Genomic DNA, 19,238 nt, shown 5'->3' with positions numbered 1-19,238 from the left:
TTGACAAACCTAGGGGTTCCTTTAAATTCTGAAAAGCTGAAAAGGGTTCCTCGGCCAAATAAAATTGGGAAACGCTGCCCTAGGCTATTAATCAAAAAAGCTTTTTTTTTTGGTCACATATATATGTGACCCATTCTTAGCTTTTGACAAACAGAGGTTGTACACCTCAGCACCTGTAGGAGGCTGCTGATGCAGCTGTGTTATTGTAGCATTTGTGGTAGAGATGCTCTAAGTCTCTTCCTCTGGAGTAATTACTGCACATCCTATAAGTCTTTTCCACCCATAGTGCTTTCTACACTGGAGTGTAGATCAGTACTGTTTATGTTGCGCAGGCTGTGCATTATTTACACCCTTGAGTGATGTAAATTGTAATGAAGTAAGTTAGTATAGACAAGGTCGTGGTCTGCTGGTCCCCATGGAATCCAAACTGGGGCTGTGTCTACCCTAGCACTTCTGTCAGTAAAGATTTTTTTCACTCAGGGTGGAAAAAATATACCCCTCCCCTGACTGACTTGAGTTTCACCAACAGAAACGCTGGTCTGGACAGTGCTTTGTCGTTGGGAGAAATCTCCCACCGATATAACTGCTTGTAGAGCAAAAGCAGGTAGCTCCTTTCCTGTACGGTGAAACATACAGCTCTGCACATCCATCTGCAGCACAGGAAGCTTAGAAAGGTGTTATGATCAAAGGAAAGCAACGATCAAGGGATGGAATGCAATGCACATGAGTGAAGGCTGAATTGGTTATGTTTAGTTTGGAAAAGAGGAAATTAGAGAGGACACAAGAGTGGGCTTCAGATACTTGAAAGGCTGCCATAAAAAAAAAAAGGATGGAGAACAGTCATTCTCTTTTGCCACAGAGGACAGGATAAGAGGGAATGGGTTCAAACTACAGCATAGATTTAGATGAATTTTTAGGAAAAACTACATAACAGTAAGAACTGCCTCAGGAGGTTATGGAATCTCCTTCAAAAGGAGCCTGGATCTGTCTGGGATGGTTCAGACATGTTGCTAATAGTCAGCATATTTGAATGCTGTTTGTCAGCAATACTTCTACACCCAATGAGTGGGTTCTGCTTTGTGAGCAGGAGAGTGCTCCTGCTGACAAAGCAGTGTTCACACATGCGCTTGTCACAGCAAAACTTTGTCATTCACTGTGGGTGGGTGGGTGGGTGGGAGGGAACGCGCACCTGTAAAAGACAAGTTTTGTTGAGCAAGTGTAGACAGTAAAGATTAGGTGCATGCATCTGATGAAGTGAGTTGTAGCTCACCAAAGCTTATGCCATTGTAACTGTTAGTCTTTTAAGGTGCCACTAAACTCCTTGTTGTGTTTGCCGAAATAGATTAACAGGGTTAACTCTGAAATATCACTTAAATGAGAACACCTTAAGGAAATGGAGCAGTTCATGGATCACAGAACTATTGTTTCAGATTGCATTCTTTTCAGTAGGTGGGGGTGGAGATGGAAACACCACTACACCTCCAGTGCTGGAGAGTTTCTGATACTGTGTCAAGCATATCACTTCACCACCATTAGTGTATCCTGGGTTCATGCGCTAAACTTGCCTATTCTAAACTACACACCAAGAAAGGCAGGGTTTCCCCAGGTCCTGGCTCAGATAAGGATGAAGCAGGGAGTGGGGCTCAGCCCCCCTCACCCCCAGAAAGACAAGCTGAGAATGAGCTCCCATGAAAGAGAACGTTGGGGCAGGGAGTAGGGCTCAGACATGCCCTAAGAGGCAAGGCATACCCTCTCCAGAACTTGGCTCACAAGAAGTGGGACATAGAGTGGGGATCAGATTTTCATGGAAGGGCAGGTATCCCCCATATCCTCACACACAGATGGGGTAGGAAATGGGGTTCAGACATTCCTGGAGAGGCAAGCCTCCCCCCCTTACTTTTGCTCACTTGAGGTGGGGTAGAGAACGAGGCTTCTGCCCATACCCACTCTTGAGCATTAGGAGCCCCCAGATCCTCTCACAAACAGGGAATTGGGCTCATTCATGCCTGGGAGCAGTATCCCCAGATCCGAACTCACAAGCAAGATAGGGATAGTGGCTGAGAACCCTGAGGGTATGTCTGGCGCGCACACTGAAGGGGAGAATGTTGATCTGACCAATGCCCGTATCCTCCCTCCTGAGGTCTTTTCCAGTCCTGTGATTCTATGATCTCCCTACCACTAACCTCCATGTGTGCTTCACCTGAGACCACTCATCTTTTTCATCACCCCTACTACTCATCCCCACTCATCAGAGGCAGCAGGTTTGCAAAAATGTTGGTGGTGCCCAGAATGCCCAGAGTCTGCACCCCTCTCCCACTCAAGATCCCTCCTCTACCTGACTAAGGGTTGGAGAGAGTTTGGATGGGGGAAGGGTGCAGACTCTGGGAGGGAGTTTGTGTACTGGGTGCAGGCTCCAGGCTGGAACATAGGATTGGGAAGGAGGAGTACAGGCTCTGAGAGGGAGCTTGGGAGTAGGAAGAGTGAGAGATGGAGCTCGGGTGGGCTTGGGTGCAGTTTGGAGTCTGGGGTGCAGGCTCTGGGATGGAATTTGGGGGCAAGGCAGGGGATGAGAGGGACAGATGTTGATAATATGCTATCTGATAATTTCCACATTTTTTGGACCCTTGAGGTGATGCTGTGAAATTCAAAGGGCTACTCTTTATTCCCTCAAACTGTCCAGCTGGTGTGGAACTTTGAAGGCTAGCAGTCCTGTCAATTCCTTTGTGTGGACATTCTAAATAAAGTCTGACAGGTGCCTGGTATGCTCCTGAGTTTAGTGTGCTTAACTGGAGAAGCAAATCTTTTCCAAATAAGATTTTAATTTGGTTTTTCCCAAAGGTATGGTGGGTGCCAAGCACTCAGAGTAATCCTGAGAGAATGGTGCTTGATTTCCTATCTGTGAGCAAAAATAGGTTGCCAGAATCCATCAACATTAAAAAAGCTGTTTTTGGAAGGAGATTGTCTGGGGAATTCATTGGTAAATAGTCCTAAATTTGGATCCCTAACCATACCCTGTGCCCCTACGTGATCCACCAAATTTCTAAGCTATCAAAGTAAACATGTGGAACACTTCGAGCCAAATTTTAAATGGAAAGCTGGTTTTAACCTCAACTGCAGGAGAGCAACAGATAATAGTGGTATGACTATGATATATCTGTAATCTGTCTGGCTAGTTTGTCATACGGTGACAGTAGTTTAGCAAGACAACTATTTAAGGCCTCTCTGCCAGTAATAATGTATAATTTCAGTTGTCCAAGTATAGACTGAATGTCACATGCCTGAGAGTTTCTTTATATTTTACCAAAAGCAATTTCTCCTTAAAACATGTAATTCTGAAACCATGCAAAAGAAGACTGTTCAAGAGGCCAGTGTGGCTGAGCCATTAACAGTGCCATAATGGAATTCCAGTCCACACTAATGGTCTAACAAAGGAGAAATAAAATTCTCAGGACTATTCCCTGGAAAGAAGGTTCTTCTAAAGCAGTCTCCTGATGGGACAACCCAGACTTCCCCATATGGCCAAATCAGGACAACATGACTTACAACACATAAGTGACTTAAATAAATGTCATTGTAACACAAATCTTTGATTGGAAAACTGAGAAACTGGCACCTGATTCAGAAAAGGGAAAAAAGATTACTAATGACAGGAGGAATTGGAGAGTAATGACATGATCAGAGTGGGCTGCAGCAGTACTTTGAGTAGGGAAGATAAGGAAGAGGAAAAGGTCAACTTCAGAAATGGTATATGGGGGGAAATGTGGCAGGATAGGGAGTGGGTGCATTCGAGGCAGAAAGTGAGTTTCATGTTTGATTTCTTTGAGCCAGCAAGCTTGGGTGGCTGAAAGGATGTTTAAGTTACTACTGGTGATGGAGATGAGAAGCAGTGGTTTGGCTATGTTAAACATGAGAGAATCCCTGATATCATATAGCAAGAGATGTGAAAGAGTCATTTGGAGAAGGGAAAATGAGCTGTTGATGAAGTGGTAAATGTAGGAATCCTCAGCCTAAATGAAATTTAAGGAGCAGCTGATGTCACTGACTGTCTGGGTAGGACCTGGGTAGGGTTTTCTCAGTGCTATATATTGAGAGGCTATGATCTTGTTGATCGCTGATGTGATGACTTATATAGTACATTCAGGCATATACTTGATTGACTTTCTCACAACATTGCATGAAAAAATAGCTGTAGTCTCCAGGTAGCAGCAGTCTTAATCTACAGTCAAATGATTATGTCACACAGTTTAGAAAGTCTTATGCTGTGACTGTGCAGGAGGAAAGGAAGAGGTTCCTTGCTTCTACTCCGGCAAGTTGGTCTGAACAGTGTCATTTGCTGAGCTTCTGGATATGATCTAGAATTGGAAGGGACCTCGAGAGTTCAAGTCTAGTCCCCTGCCCTCACAGTAGGACCAAGCACCATTTATACCCGGGCTACTCAATATGTGGCCTGTTTGTTTGTGGCCTGCTGTGAAGTTTGGGTTTACGCAAGGCTCAACAGGCAGCCTGCAGGTGGAATCCTTTGAATATGGCCTCCATTGGGAACAAGCTCCACAACGGTGAGTCAGTATAAAGGTTGTCTGCTGATATGCATTTTAGTAGTTAAATTCCTGGACTGTCAGTGGTCATTAAAAGTGCTGACATATGGGTGGAAACAGATAAATATTGCATTTTATTAATATCAGCAGAACTGACTTAAATGGGTCTGCATGTTGTGTAGACTTGCCTTATTTTTTGTATTCATACCCATCAGTGTGAGAGAAGCTATTTGCATATATATTTGCATGTATATGCAACCACACTTAAGTTGTGTGCTGAGACTATCATTGTAGCCCCGGGGCTTCCAAAGTTGAGTAGCCCTGATCTATACCATCCCTGACAGATGTCTATCTAACCTGCTCTTAAATATCTCTAGTGATGGATATTCCGCTACCTCCCTTGGCAATTTATTCCAGTGTTTAACCACCCTGAGAATATGTGTCTTGCAACTTGTGGTTTGGTTTCAACATGCCATTTCTTGCTTCCCCCAGAGGGCATTTCTGGGCTTTTGCTGCTGGGAAGAATGCTGATTGGTATGATGGAACCATGTGCGCATAGCCTGCTCTTCTGAAGTCAACTATACATGCTGACAGTCTGTCTAACTTTGGTATGTATAGTCTTCCATTTTGGAGCAAGATTTTAGTAGAGGTTGGGGAGAGACAAGATGGTTCTTACATAGCTGCAATGGCCAGAAACAACATAATTGTGGGCTGAGTACTACTGTACAGAAAATGCGCTGGTGGGGTTAGAAGGTTTACCTAGTCCATGGATTAGTTAAAACTCTATAATGCTTGTTAAAGCTGGCTAGAGGACAACACAAACAGTATTTTACATTAAAGTCCCTCTTCTCACAAACTCTGCAGCATATAGTCATTTTGCTTTTTACTTTCTGGCTTCTAATAAACATTGCTTGCCATGGCAATGTTGTTCTCTGCTGCAGAAGTATCCATTTTAAGAGAAAAACATCTGAAGCTGTTCAAGTTGTCACCCAGGTGATTGCTATCTCAGTGCAGCTGAGGTGTGGGTTTTGTTGCCAACACTCAAGTAACAGAAAAAGAGGATTTAAAAAAAAATAACTTTAATCTTTCATGAGCTTCAGGGGGTAGCCGAGCTAGTCTGTTACAGACAAAAGCAACAAATAGTCTGGTAGCACTTTATAGACTAACAAAACATATAGATGGTATCATGAGCTTTCTTGGGCACAGCCCACTTCTTCAGATGACCAGAGTTATGAGTAGGGCATATGAAAACTCGAAATAAATAGGGGAGGAGGAAGAAAAACGGAGGGAGGTGAGACAGAACATCATTAAGTATCTGGAGAATGGGTTCTTAAATTTAAGCAGATTAAAATCAAAGTCAATAGATAGATTGCTAAAACGGAAAGGATACCACTCAGAGAGCTGTTAATACCTTCAGTGGTTATTAAGTGGTAGTGTTCTTGCCAGCCCATATCACAATTGACTCCATTAGCATGTGAATTGAATTTGTGAATGAACTGTGATTCCAGTCCTTACCTATGTATCTGGCTTGTGGAGCTGGACTGTGACAAAGCCACCTGCTGGTCTGTTAAACTGTGGTTAGGCAAGCAGAAATGTTCACCAACAGGCTTCTGTGTATTCCCTTTATGTATATCCAATTTGTGTCCATTGATTCTTTCCCGCAGAGACTGTCCAGTTTGTTCTATATATCTATATATCTATAGTAGTGGGGCACTGCTGGCATTTGATGGCATAGATCAGATTACTAGATGTGCAGTCAAATGATCCTTTGATTTTGTGGCTCATGTTGTTTGCTGCCGTGATGAATTCATCAGTGTAGATATGTGGGCAGAGTTGACATCTTTTTTGGTTGCAGGGCTGGGTTCCTGAAGGCTTATAATGTGGTTGTGTGGCATGGTTATCAGAAAGAACATGTTTCAGGTTAGGGGGTTGTCTGTAAGCAAGAATAGGTTTTTCTCCTAAGGCCTCTGAGTGAGGGATCATTTTCCAAGATGGGTTGTAGATTGTGTATACTGCATTGGAGGGGTCTGAGTTGTGGACTGTAGGTAACAACTGTAGGAGTTCTGTTATTTTCTCTTTTGGGTCTGTCTTGAAGTAGTTCATGTCTGGGTATTTTTTTTTTGGCTCTGTCAATTTGTGTTTTCACTTCCCCAGGTGGGTATTTCAGTTTTAGGAATGCTCTGTAAAGATCCTGTAGGTCAGCGTTTCCCAAGCAATGGGCCGTGGCCCGATATTGGGCCGCGAGAAAAAAATACCGGGCCTCAGCGTGGCTACTGGGAGGGGAGCAGAGTGGGGCGGCTGGGAGGAGGTGTGTGGGGGGGAGGGGAACCAGCTGCCGGGAAGCAGGGTTGGGGCCAGCAGGGCTGTCTGGTGGATATCGGGGAGGGCAGGCGGTGGAACCAGGGCTGGTCGGGGGGCAGGAGGGCTGGCTGGGGGAAGATCAGGAGGAGGAGGACAGGAAAACCAGCTGCTGGAAGCAGGGCTTGTTGCGGGGGTTGTCGGAGGAGCGGGGCTGACTGGGGGAGATTGGTGGGGGGCGGGGGGAAATGGCCGCTGGAAGCAGGGCTGGATGGGGGCAGCAGGGCTGGACTGGGGAGATTGGGAGGAGAAGTGGGGGGAGCCAGGCACCTGCAAACCCTGGCAGACGAGTGAGTCCAGCCGGGAAATTCCATTTCTCTCCCCCACCCACTCCCACCCCACCTAACATACTCTCCCTTGAGTAGTTGCGAACTGCCTGGCAGATAGACACACTCAGACAGCATGAGCACATCTGCCAGCGAGGCAGTTCGCAGCTAAGGACTGATACACCTAATTATAATAATACTTACCCAATTAGAAAATACCAGACATTTTATGTCTGGTAATTTCTCAATTTGTTTCCTGGACAAAACCCTGAAATACCGGACTGTCGGGTACAAAACCGCATACCTGGCAACCCTACCCTTCCTTGCACTCTCTCTCCTAGCCAGATATCCTACCCCCAGTCTGCTCCTGCTCCTGCTCCTACCTCCTGGAGTCCCCAGAAACCTGGCCCAGGTTGGGAGGAGGATGCTGCCGGGTGAAACACTGAAAATCTATTCATTTTTCATTCTTTTTTTATATGCGTTTATATTTTTGGGCTGCAAAAAACAGTACTAAAAAAAAAAAAACAGGGTTTCAACTAAAGTAAAAAGTTTGCGAAACCCTGATCTAGCCAGCTTTCTATCCATCTTACAGTCTATTTATCCAATCCATATTCCCTTAATTTTCGGGCAAGAATATTGTGGGTGGCTGTATCAAAAGCATTGCTAACGCTGGCACTGCAGGCTTTGGGAGGACCAGAAACAACTTATTTGAATATACATCATTTGCTAAATGAATATGCAAATGAATGTTACCGGTCCTCCAAAAGCTCGTGAATGGATTTACTGGTCCCCGTGTCAAAAAGTTTGGTGATTGTCTGCTGTAGGTGATTGTCTCTGTCTGTGGGTTAGAGCAAATCCGGTTGTATTGTAGGGCTTGGCTATATACAATCAACTGAAAAATGTGTCTGGGATGAAAGCTGGAAGCATGAAGGTGAGTGTAGTGGTCGGTAGGTTTCCGATATAGGGTGGTGGAAACTTGTCCATTATTTAACTATAATGTAGTGTCCAGGAAGTGGTCCAGGCTGAGGGTGGAAGTTGTTGAAATCCTTGTGGAATTCTTCAAGAGTGTGTTTTCCATGGGTCCATATGATGAAGATGTCCTCGATGTAGCATAAGTAAAGTTAGGGGTATTAGGGGGTGAGAGCTGAGGAAATGTTCAAGGTCAGCCATAAAGATGTTGGCATATTGTGGTGCCATGCAAGTGCCCATGATTGTGCCACTGATTTGGAAATAGAAATTGTTTCTGAATTGTAAGTAGTTGTGGGTGACGACAAAGTCGCAGAGCTCTAATGAGGTGTGCAGTGTTGTTATTGGGGATGGTGTTCCTGATGGCCTGTAATCTGTCTGTGTGGAATGTTGGTGTAGAGGGCTTCTACATCCATGGTGGCCAGGATGGTATTTTCAGGAAGATTATTGATGTGTTGGAGTTTCCTCAGGAAGTCAGTGATATTGCGGAGGTAGCCAGGAGTGTTGGTAGCATCGGGTCTGTGGAGAGAGTCGATAGAGCCAGATAATCCTGTGGTAAGTAAGTGTGCCAATGCTGGAGATGATGGGCCAACTGGGATTACCAAATTTGTGTATTCTGGGTAGTAGATAGAAAGTTCCTGGTCAGGGATTTGGGTGGGGTGGGGTGTTAGTATAAATTTGTTCGTGAGTAGCATCAGGGAGTTTCATGAGCAGTTTTTTTCATGGGTTTTTTTGGTATTCTTTAGTGGAGTCATAGGAGAGAGGCCTATAGAATCTGGTATTGGTGAGTTGTCTGTTTGCCTCCCGGGCTGAGAGAGTGATTAGATAGGTTGATGATGATGATTGGTGAGCTGAAAGTATCCGTAATGAGAGATCCTGAGGCATGTAGCAGTTTGGACAGTTTATTGTCCTTTTTCTTCTGAAGAGAGATGAAGTGGTCCTTGTAGGTGGTTTGTTGAATAGTAGTAAAGTCTTGAAGAGGTGAAATGTGTGTAGAGGCTTGCTTTTTTATGATAGTTCCTAATGTAGAGATCTTCTCCTTGATTTTCTTCTGTTTGTTGTAGAGAATGCTGATAAGGTGGTTCCTTAGTTTTATTCCCTACTCATAACTCCAGTCATCTGAAGAAGTGGGCTGTGCCCACAAACGCTCATACCACCATCTACACGTTTTGTTAGTCTATAAAGTGCTACCAAACGATTTGTTGTTTTAATCTTTCATATGAGGCTTTTAAGGTACTTTACAAACATTGAGTGTGTTTTACCACACCCCTGGTAGGTAAGTATCTTGATTCACTTTTAAGTATTGGGAAACTGTGAGAGAAGGGTTAAATGACTTTTCCAAGGTCAGAGGAAATCTGAGCCAGGACTAACCATCAGGACTCCAAACCCTCTCCTTTGCTCACTTGTTTCTTGAATAAGGCTTTGTCACATGCTTTTAAATATACTGCCTACCTTCAAGCCTCCCAGGTTTTCTTCTTGCCAACTGGGGGGGGAGGGAGGGAAATCCCACAGAACCCAGATTGAGGTATTTGTGCATTGTGTATGCACAACAATTACTAAGAGCTTGAAACTGACAAGAAAAAACGTTCTTGTCAAATGGTAAAGTTTGAAACTGTTGCTTGGTAGATTATTGCTATAATGCAGTAATGCAAATCCAGTGGCCAGAAGGAAATGGGAGGGAGCAGAAAGGAGGGGAGAAAAATATAAATTAGGAAAGATGGAGAGGCAGATTTTTCAACTGGATTATGTTTAGAAGATTCCTGATTCCAAAACAGCTAAAATTGCAACCCTTGTGTGTCAATTTTTCCCCTCTCAATTTTGAATGTGAATCATGTTTTCAAGGCTGATAGATGGCTATAAACAGTAGAAAACCATTATAAATATGAAAGCTTGGTAATTGCCTCCTTTTGTGTGATATAAACATAATCCTATCACACTTGGCTGGGAAAATGAATACTGATGGTTTCTGAACTGTGTTTCTCTCTATATATATTAAAATAAAACTTTTCCTGTGTGATGACAGAGTGATGTCATCACGTCATTCTGCATCCCTCACCCCCTCCACCATTACTCCTCCCTTCTGCTAACCCCATCAGCTCAGAATGTGGCCTGTACAGCAGCCCAACCCTTCTGCGCTGGCTGGAGGGGGTGGAGAGAATGGGCCTGCACTGCCCCAACCCTTCTCTGCCTGTCAGAGGGAGGCTGAGAGGCTGTGGGAGAAGGTATGGGGGGAGGAGGGGGAATTGAGACACCCAGGCTGGCTGCGGGGGAAGGTGGGGGTGGGGTGGGGGTGGGGAGAGGCCTGGGCTGGCTGCCAGAGGTGGGGGGATGAACAAGAGGCCTGGGTTCCCTTCCCCAGAAGCCCGGGGGGTGGCGAGAAGCTGGGGCTGGTGCAGGCCTGGCCCTCCTCCCCTCTCCAGTGGCTGTGGGGAGACCTGAGCCTGCTTACCCCCAGAGGCAGACCCCTAGGTTTTTTTTAAATATTCAAAAAAGTGAAGGCCACAAGATGTTTCTCTTTTACTTGGAAAAATATCTCCAGATTGTTGCCGATGCTTTCTTGAGCATCTGTTGAGATGTTTATTCTTGTTTTAACTCCCTTCAGGAAAGATTACATCATTCTGTTTTTGATTTATATTCTGCTCTCAGCAGAGGTCAGTCTCATGCTACTAATAGTAGGGCCAGCCCTCTTTGTTTCCATGGTCATTATACTAGCTTCATAAATTCTGAGTTTCTGCTCCTGATCTAAAAGGTTATTACTGCAGTTTGTTGTTCATATGGTGGAGCCATTTGTGTTTAGATTACTGGTTAGCTAGTTATAGCATTACTAAACATAAAATCTGATAGGCTATGGTTGCTCTTTGATATGCATCACAGAGCTTGGAAAGCTTCTGAGGCCCTGTAACGGTTCTTGGGGTACTCAGGACTGTGGGTCAACTTGTTTCCTCATCCTTCAACTGTAGAAGTTTTGCTTTTGTCAGCACTTCAGCCAAGCACCCTTGCATGCTTATGACAACTCTTCTTTCTCTTTGCACCTATTGTTAACCTGCATCTCAGTCCCCTTGAATTGGTGCCTTGTGATATCCAGCCCCTGACACTGGCTACTCACAGAAATTCTAGATCCTTTGTCCCTATGGGGCAGTGTGTTTGAGTTTACCAGTTTTGGCTTAAAGTACTACTCCTGCAAACCACACAGCACTTCTCTTAAAATAAGAGAAATGTAGGTTTATTTAAAGAGTAAAAATTTACCTAAAAGTGAGAGACAGTGATGGAAACAAATGGTTACAGCTGAAAACAAAATAATAAAATGTCAACCTGGGTCTGCACTGTTGCTGGTTACCTTTCTTAAGTAATAAAGTAACTATACCCACCCCCACCAATGTTTAGAGTATTGCAAAGCTGGCTGGTTTCTTAACAACCAGGAGCTAAATATTCATGAAAGCATCCCCCTTCCTGCCCTTCAGTGGATGAATACAAAGTCTTTTCCTTATTCTGTGTTTATACTGAAAACTGTCTTTTGTTTCTGTTCTCAGGCAAGGAGAAATCCTGCTCTGTTGGAGAGTTTCCTTTTTTATCTTTAAGTAGGTTCTGTTGTTGTTATCTCTGGCTGTTCTCTATTTACTGTTCTAAGATGTGGCCAGGATACACAATAGAATCCTGTATTACCTTGCTCACTAACTAGTGATGGATGATCACTGTCTCCTGGCTGAATGGCTCCTGACCAATGCATAATCTTCCCAGGGACTACTTTCTATTCCGAGTTTATAAAGCATGTTTCCAGTATAAACACATTACTCTCTATAAATATTACCTGCAGGTACATCTCACAGTGATTTTCATTCTTGACAAATTATGTGCTTTCTGTAGATGTTACTGTTAATGGATAAATATCCTGTAAGGTATGTTTGGTGTTCTGAGTTTGTCAAGTCTGGGGTGAGAGCTCTTTGAAAAGAAACTTACTGAGGGTATGTCTACACTACAAAGTTAATTCGAACTAACGGACGTTCATTCGAATTAACTTTGATAGGCGCTACACTAGCGCTCCGCTAGTTCGAACTTAATTCGATCTAGCGGAGTGCTTAGTTCGAACTAGGTAAACCTCATTGCACGAGGACTAAGCCTAGTTCGAACTTACTAGTTCGAATTAAGAGGTGTGTAGCCCCTTAATTTGAACTAGTGGGAGGCTAACCCTCCCCAGCTTTCCTGGTGGCCACTCTGGCCAACACCAGGGAAACTCTATTGCCCCCCTCCCGGCCCCGGCCCCCTTAAAGGGGCACGGGCTGGCTACGGTGCCCGTGCCAGGTGCAAGCCTGCCAGCACCCAGCCAGCAGACCCTGCACCTGGCACGGCTCGAGCCAGCCACCCGATGCCCCCCAGGTCTCCCCCTTTTCCTGGGACCAGGCTGGCGGCTCCCGGGAGCTTGCCCAGGACAGCAAGAGGCGGGCACCCACCTGGTCCAGTGCAGACATCGTGGACCTCGTCCATGACCTCCTCACTAGGCACATGAAAGCGGCCGTCTAGGGCAGGAGAGCTGCCAGCCTGGCCACCCGGGAGCAGGTTTGTATGAAAATCAAGGTGGTCCACTGAGACCCCCGACCCTGAGCTTAGAATGGCCGTACTGGGTCAGACCAAAGGTCCATCTAGCCCAGTAGCCTGTGTGCCGACAGCGGCCAACCCTAGGGACCCTGGAGGGGATGGACCAAAGACAGTGACCAAGCCATTTGTCTCGTGCCATCCCTCTCCAGCCTTCCACAAACTTCGGGCAGGGACACCACTCCTACCCCCTGGCTAATACCAGTCCATGGACCCAACCTCCATGACTTGATCTCACTTCCATTTAAACTCTGTTCTAGTTGTAGCCTTCACAGCCTCCTGCAGCAAGGAGTTCCACAAGTTGACTATTTGCTTTGTGAAGAAGAACTTTCTGTTATTCGTTTGAAGCCTGCTACCCATTCCTTTCCTTTGGTGTCCTCTAGTCCTTCTATTATGGGAACTAATGAAGAACTTTTCTGTATGCACCCTCTCCACACCACTCATGCTTTTATAGACCTCTATCATATCCCCACTCCATCTCCTCTTTTCTAAGCTGAAAAGTCCCAGTCTCTTTAGCCTCTCTTCATATGGGACCTGTTCCAAACCCCTCATCATTGTAGTTGCCCTCCCCTCTCCCACCCTCTCTCTTCCCCTCTCCCACCTCCTTTTCCCAGTCTCCCCGAGTTTTGTTCAATAAAGAGAGTTTCTATTTTTGAACACGTGTCCTTTATTTTGTACATCAGGAAGGGGGGCTAGGGAGGGGTAAGTGGAAGGAGGTGAGGGAGGAATGGGGTATGAGCCCCCCGATGGGGAGGACTGGGCTGGCTCTGCGGGCTCCTCGGGGTGGAAACTCTCCTGAAGCCCCTTGATTGACCCCCCCCTCCGGATGGCAGCCTGCGGCAAGTGCAGCCGGGCTGATGGCCAAGTGCTGTTATGTGCCGAGTGTGGGCACTCAGGGCACTCCAAGCCAGGACTGCTTTGCAAGCGGGGAACTCCTGAGAACTGTCTCAGGTGATTGCTCACAGGGAGTTTTGAGAGGGAGTTCTCCAGGTGAAGGAGAAGCAGATACAGGACTCTTGAGGGAAGTGTGTTTTGTTATTGGGGCTTTCTTAGTGTGTGCAGAGCTTGTGTTTGTTTGGTGTGTGGTGGTGGTGGTTTTTTGTTTGTTTGTTTGTTTTTTGTTTTTTTCCCCTGTTTGAGTGAGGCTTTAGAGGGGGAGTTCTCCAGGTAGAGGAGAAGTAGATACAGGAGTCTTGAGGGAAGTGGGTGTTGTGCTTGGGACTTTATTGCTGTATGCTGAGCTTGTGTTTGTGAGTGAGGGTAGGTGTGTGGTTTTTTTTTTTAATTTTATTTATTTATTTTCCTCTGTGTTTGAGAGTGAGACTTTTTTTTCCCCCTTCCCTTCCCTCCCCTCCCCTTGATAGAGTTTGTGCTGTGATTGGCAGGTGGAAACTGTTGGCTTCTAATTAAAGTTTGAATTCTAGAAGCTTCTGCTGATTGGCTGAGCCTTGGTAGGAGGAGGGGCTTTATAAGGCAGTGGGCAAGCGACCAAGGAGCTTGCAAACAGGTGATTGCTAACAGGGAGTTTTGAGAGGGAGTTGGGAAGGGCGGGAGGTTCTCTTGTCTTTCTTTTTAAATCCCTTCTCCAGGACAGCAGCGATGGTTGATGATGCGTCTGCTGCTGTTGTTACCTGCACGGCGTGTGCCATGTTTGTCTTCCTCCCGGAAGAAAGAACGGATTTCATCTGCACGAAGTGCAAGCTGGTCGAGATTTTGGAAGAAAAAATTAGAGGACTGGAGGCCCAAGTGTCGACCTTACGCTTGATCAGAGAGGATGAAGACTTCCTCGATAGAAGGCAGCAATTGATCCTTCAAGCACGGCAGGCAGAGGAGCCAGTGAGGGCAGTACGTGACCAAGAAGAGAACTGGCAGCATGTAACTTCTAGAAGGGGAAAAAGGCCAGCACGGGATTCCCCCGATGCTATAGAGGTAAGCAATCGCTTTCAAGCTCTCTCCACAGGCTCTGCAGTGCTGAAAGCTCTGGAAGGGACCTCACAAGGTAGAAACCAGAAGGGAGCACCATCTACTGAAAGGCATGGGATGCGTAGTCCTAGGGATGGGGGTTCCACGGCCACCACCCCCAAAAGGAAACGATGGGTGGTGGTGGTCGGGGACTCCCTCCTAAGAGGGACTGAGCCATCCCTCTGCCGTCCGGACCTGGAATCTCGAGAGGTGTGCTGCTTACCGGGAGCTCGCATTCGGGATGTCATTGAGAGGCTTAGCAAGCTGATCAAACCTTCAGATCGCTACCCCTTCCTGCTTCTCCATGTAGGAACGAATGATACGGCCAAGAATGACCTTGAGCGGGTTGCTGCGGATTATGTAGCGCTGGGAAGAAGGATCCAAGAATTTGGAGCGCAAGTGGTGTTCTCGTCCATCCTCCCTGTTGAAGGGAAAGGACTGGGCAGGGATCGTCGAATTGAGGACGTAAATGCGTGGTTGCGCAGGTGGTGTCGCAGAGAGGGCTTTGGTTTCTTCGACCATGGGACTCTGTTCCGGGCGCAAGGATTGTTAGGAAGAGATGGGATCCACCTAACGAAGAGAGGAAGGAGCATCTTCGCGGGCAGGCTTGCAAACCTAGTGAGGAGGGCTTTAAACTAGGTTCGTCGGGGGATGGTGACCAAAACCCTGAGGGGAGTGGGAAAGTCAGATACCGGGAAGAAATGCATAGAGCAAGGAGCAAGAAAGGAGGACCCCAGTTTCGAATGGAGAAGATAGTGCAATCAACTGGTTACCTGAAGTGTTTGTACACTAATGCGAGAAGCCTGGGCAACAAGCAGGAAGAACTGGAGGCCCTGGCCCAGACCAAGAAATATGATTTAATTGGGATAACAGAGACTTGGTGGGATGACTCGCATGACTGGAGCGCTGTCATGGAAGGGTATAGATTGTTCAGGAAGAATAGGCAGGGGAGAAAAGGAGGAGGAGTTGCACTATATGTAAGAGAGCACTATGATTGCTCTGAACTCCAGTATAAAGAGGGAGAAAAACTTGTTGAAAGTCTATGGGTCAGGTTTAAGGGAGCAAACAGCAGTGATGTTGTGGTTGGTATCTGCTACAGGCCACCGAACCAGGTGGATGAGGTAGATGAGGCTCTCTTCGGACAACTGAGCGAAGCTTCCAGATCGCAGGCCCTGGTTCTCATGGGGGACTTTAATCACCCTGACAGCTGTTGGGAAACCAATATGGCAGTACGCAGGCAATCCAGGAAGTTTTTGGAGAATATTGGGGATAACTTCTTGGTACAAGTGCTGAAGGATCCGACCAAGGGCCGTGCACAGCTTGACCTTCTCCTCACAAACAGAGAGGAACTAATAGGGGACGTAGAGGTGGGTGACAACCTGGGAAGCAGTGATCATGAGATGGTAGATTTCAGGATCCTGACCAAAGGAAGGAAAGAGAGTAGTAAAATACACACCTCGGACTTCAAAAAAGCAGATTTTGACTCCCTCAGAGATCTGATGGAAAGAATCCCATGGGATGTTAACATGAAGGGGAAAGGAGTCCAGGACAGCTGGCAGTATTTTAAAGAAGCCTTATTGAAGGCACAGAAAGAAACCATCCCGAAGCGTAGCAAGAGAGGCAAACCTGGTAGGAGACCGGATTGTCTTAGAGGGGAAATCCTTGGTGAACTTAAGCACAAAAAGGAAGCTTACAGAAAGTGGAAACTTGGACAAATGACTAGGGAGGAGTTTAAATGTATAGTTTGAGAATGCCGGGGGGTTATCAGGAAGGCGAAAGCGCAAATGGAGTTGCGACTGGCTAAGGATGTGAAGGATAACAAGAAAGGTTTCTACAGGCATGTCAACAAGAAGAAGGTGATCAGAGAGGGTGTGCAGTCCCTAATGGATGAAGGAGGTAACCTAGTGACAGAGGATGTGAGGAAAGCTGAAGTACTCAATGCTTTCTTTGCCTCTGTATTCACGGACAAGGTCGGCTCCTGGACTTGTGTGCTAAGTGACGCAAGATGGGAAGAAGATGGACAGCCCTTGGTGGGTAAAGAACAGGTTAGGAACTATTTAGAAAAGCTAAACGTACACAAATCCATGGGTCCGGACTTAATGCACCCGAGGGTACTGAGGGAGTTGGCAAATGTCATTGAGGAGCCTTTGGCCATTATCTTTGAAAAGTCGTGGAGATCGGGAGAAATCCCGGATGATTGGAAAAAGGCAAATGTAGTGCCCATCTTCAAAAAAGAGAAGAAGGACGACCCAGGGAACTATAGGCCGGTCAGTCTTACCTCGGTTCCCGGAAAAATCATGGAAGGGATCCTAAAGGAATCCATTTTGAGACACTTGGATGAGAGGAAGGTGATCAGGAATAGTCAGCATGGATTCACAAAGGGCAAGTCGTGCCTGACCAATCTGATTAGCTTCTATGATGAAGTAACTGGCTCGGTGGACATGGGAAAGTCAGTGGATGTTATATACCTTGACTTTAGCAAGGCTTTTGATACGGTCTCCCACAATATTCTTGCCAGCAAGTTAAGGGAATGTGGATTGGATAAATGGACGGTAAGATGGGTAGAAAGATGGCTAGAAGGCCGGGCCCAGCGGGTAGTGATCAACGGTTCGATGTCAGGATGGCGGTCGGTTTCTAGTGGAGTGCCCCAAGGTTCGGTTCTAGGACCGGTTTTGTTCAATATCTTTATTAATGACCTGGATGAGGGGATGGATTGCACCCTCAGCAAGTTTGCAGATGACACTAAGCTGGGGGGAGAGGTAGATACGCTTAAGGGCAGAGATAGGATCCAGAGTGACTTAGACAAATTGGAGGATTGGGCCACTAGAAATCTCATGAGATTCAACAAAGACAAGTGTAGAGTCCTGCACTTGGGACGGAAGAATCCCAAGCATAGTTACAGGCTGGGGACCAACCAGTTAAGTAGTAGTTCTGCAGAAAAGGACCTGGGGGTTACAGTGGATGAGGAGCTAGATATGAGTCAACAGTGTGCCCTTGTAGCCAAGAAGGCTAATGGCATATTAGGATGCATTAAGAGGAGCATTGCCAGCAGATCAAGAGATGTCATTATTCCCCTTTATTCGGCTTTGGTGAGGCCACATCTGGAGTATTGTGTCCAGTTCTGGGCCCCCCACTACAAAAAGGATGCGGAAGCATTGGAGAGGGTCCAGCGGAGGGCAACCAAAATGATTAGGGGGCTGGAGCATATGACCTACGAGGAGAGGCTGAGGGACTTGGGTCTGTTTAGTCTGCAGAAGCGAAGAGTGAGGGGGGATTTGATAGCAGCCTTCAACTTCCAGAAGGGAGGTTCCAAAGAGGATGGAGAGAGGCTGTTCTCAGTAGTGACAGATGGCAGAACAAGGAGCAATGGTCTCAAGTTGTGGTGGGAGAGGTCCAGATTGGATATTAGGAAAAACTATTTTACTAGAAGGGTAGTGAAGCATTGGAATGAGTTACCTAGGGAAGTAGTGGAGTCTCCATCCCTAGAGGTATTTAAATCTCGGCTTGACAAAGCCCTGGCCGGGTTGATTTAGATGGGATTGGTCCTGCCTAGAGCGGGGGGCTGGACTTGACGACCTTCTGGGGTCTCTTCCAGTTCTATGATAAGGGGATGGTTGGATGAAATAACATGATCTTGGTAACTAATTGACCATTCATTATCAGTTGGAAATAGGTCAATGGAGGGATGATAGGAGTTGCTATAGGGAACTTTCTGGGTGTCTGACTGGTGAGTCTTGCTCAGGGTTTAACTGATCGCCATATTTGGGGTCGGGAAGGAATTTTCCTCCAGGTTAGATTGGCAGAGGCCCTGGAGGTTTTTCGCCTTCCTCTGTAGCATTGGGCACAGATCACAGCTGAAGGACTCTCTGCATGTTGGGTCCTTCAAAGTATTTGAATGCTTCAATATCTTTCATATAGGTGAGAGGATTATTCTAAGAGGGGTGGTTGAGATTCTGTGGCCTGCACTGTGCAGGGGGTCAGACTAGATGATCATAATGGTCCCTTCTGACCTTAAAGTCTATGAGTCTGTCCGGGGTAGGGGTCGGGTCCCTTTAAGCACAGCCCTCGGCTAGCCTGAGGCAGCAACTCCACGCTCTAAGTCCTAATCTGATGCCCTGCCGGCACTGCTTCCGGCCATCCTTAACCTCAGTTCAGGGTCCACTCAGTGTGGACATGCTAGTTTGAATTAGCAAAATGCTAATTCGAACTAGTTTTTTAGTCTGGATGTGTTAGTTCGAATTAGCTTAGTTCGAATTAGCGCTGTAGTGTAGACATACCCTGAGAGAGGCTAGTATTTTATACGGTGACCCAAAATTCACAATAGTGAAGTCCCTGGCATATCTTCCAGTTTCAGATGAAAAGCGGTGCTTCAGGGTAAGGTTTTTAAGGTATGAGTTGCATGGGGTAGAGAAGGGAGGACATTTAGGTAGAAACATTTGTCTGTCTGTGTTGTGTCTTTCTTTCTCTGGTGGAAAGGCCTTTCTTTAAAAGAAGGTATTGTGGCATTTCCTAAAGTATGTCAGACTCTTCCAGATCTCTTCTGGAAGACTAATCCATAGTC

General features: G+C 46.2%; 1 protein-coding gene across 8 annotated transcripts in view; it reads left to right on the top strand.

Annotated features, from left to right (window-relative positions):
• Positions 1–19,238, top strand: part of RNF144A (ring finger protein 144A) — a 112,122-nt gene that overhangs the window by 36,558 nt on the left and 56,326 nt on the right. For 2 of the 8 annotated variants that reach the window (XM_075923529.1, XM_075923530.1), the window contains one exon: positions 5,028–5,143. The exons of the other annotated variants lie outside the window; for them this stretch is intronic. The gene's annotated coding sequence lies outside the window, so the exon portion shown is untranslated. The remainder of the gene's footprint in view (positions 1–5,027; positions 5,144–19,238) is intronic. 8 annotated transcript variants of the gene reach the window in all.

Source organism: Pelodiscus sinensis, chromosome 3 (genome assembly GCF_049634645.1).
Source record: "Pelodiscus sinensis isolate JC-2024 chromosome 3, ASM4963464v1, whole genome shotgun sequence".
NCBI lineage: Eukaryota > Metazoa > Chordata > Testudines > Trionychidae > Pelodiscus > Pelodiscus sinensis.
Note: the sequence above shows the minus strand (reverse complement) of the source record. Positions and strands in the feature narration are given on the sequence as shown.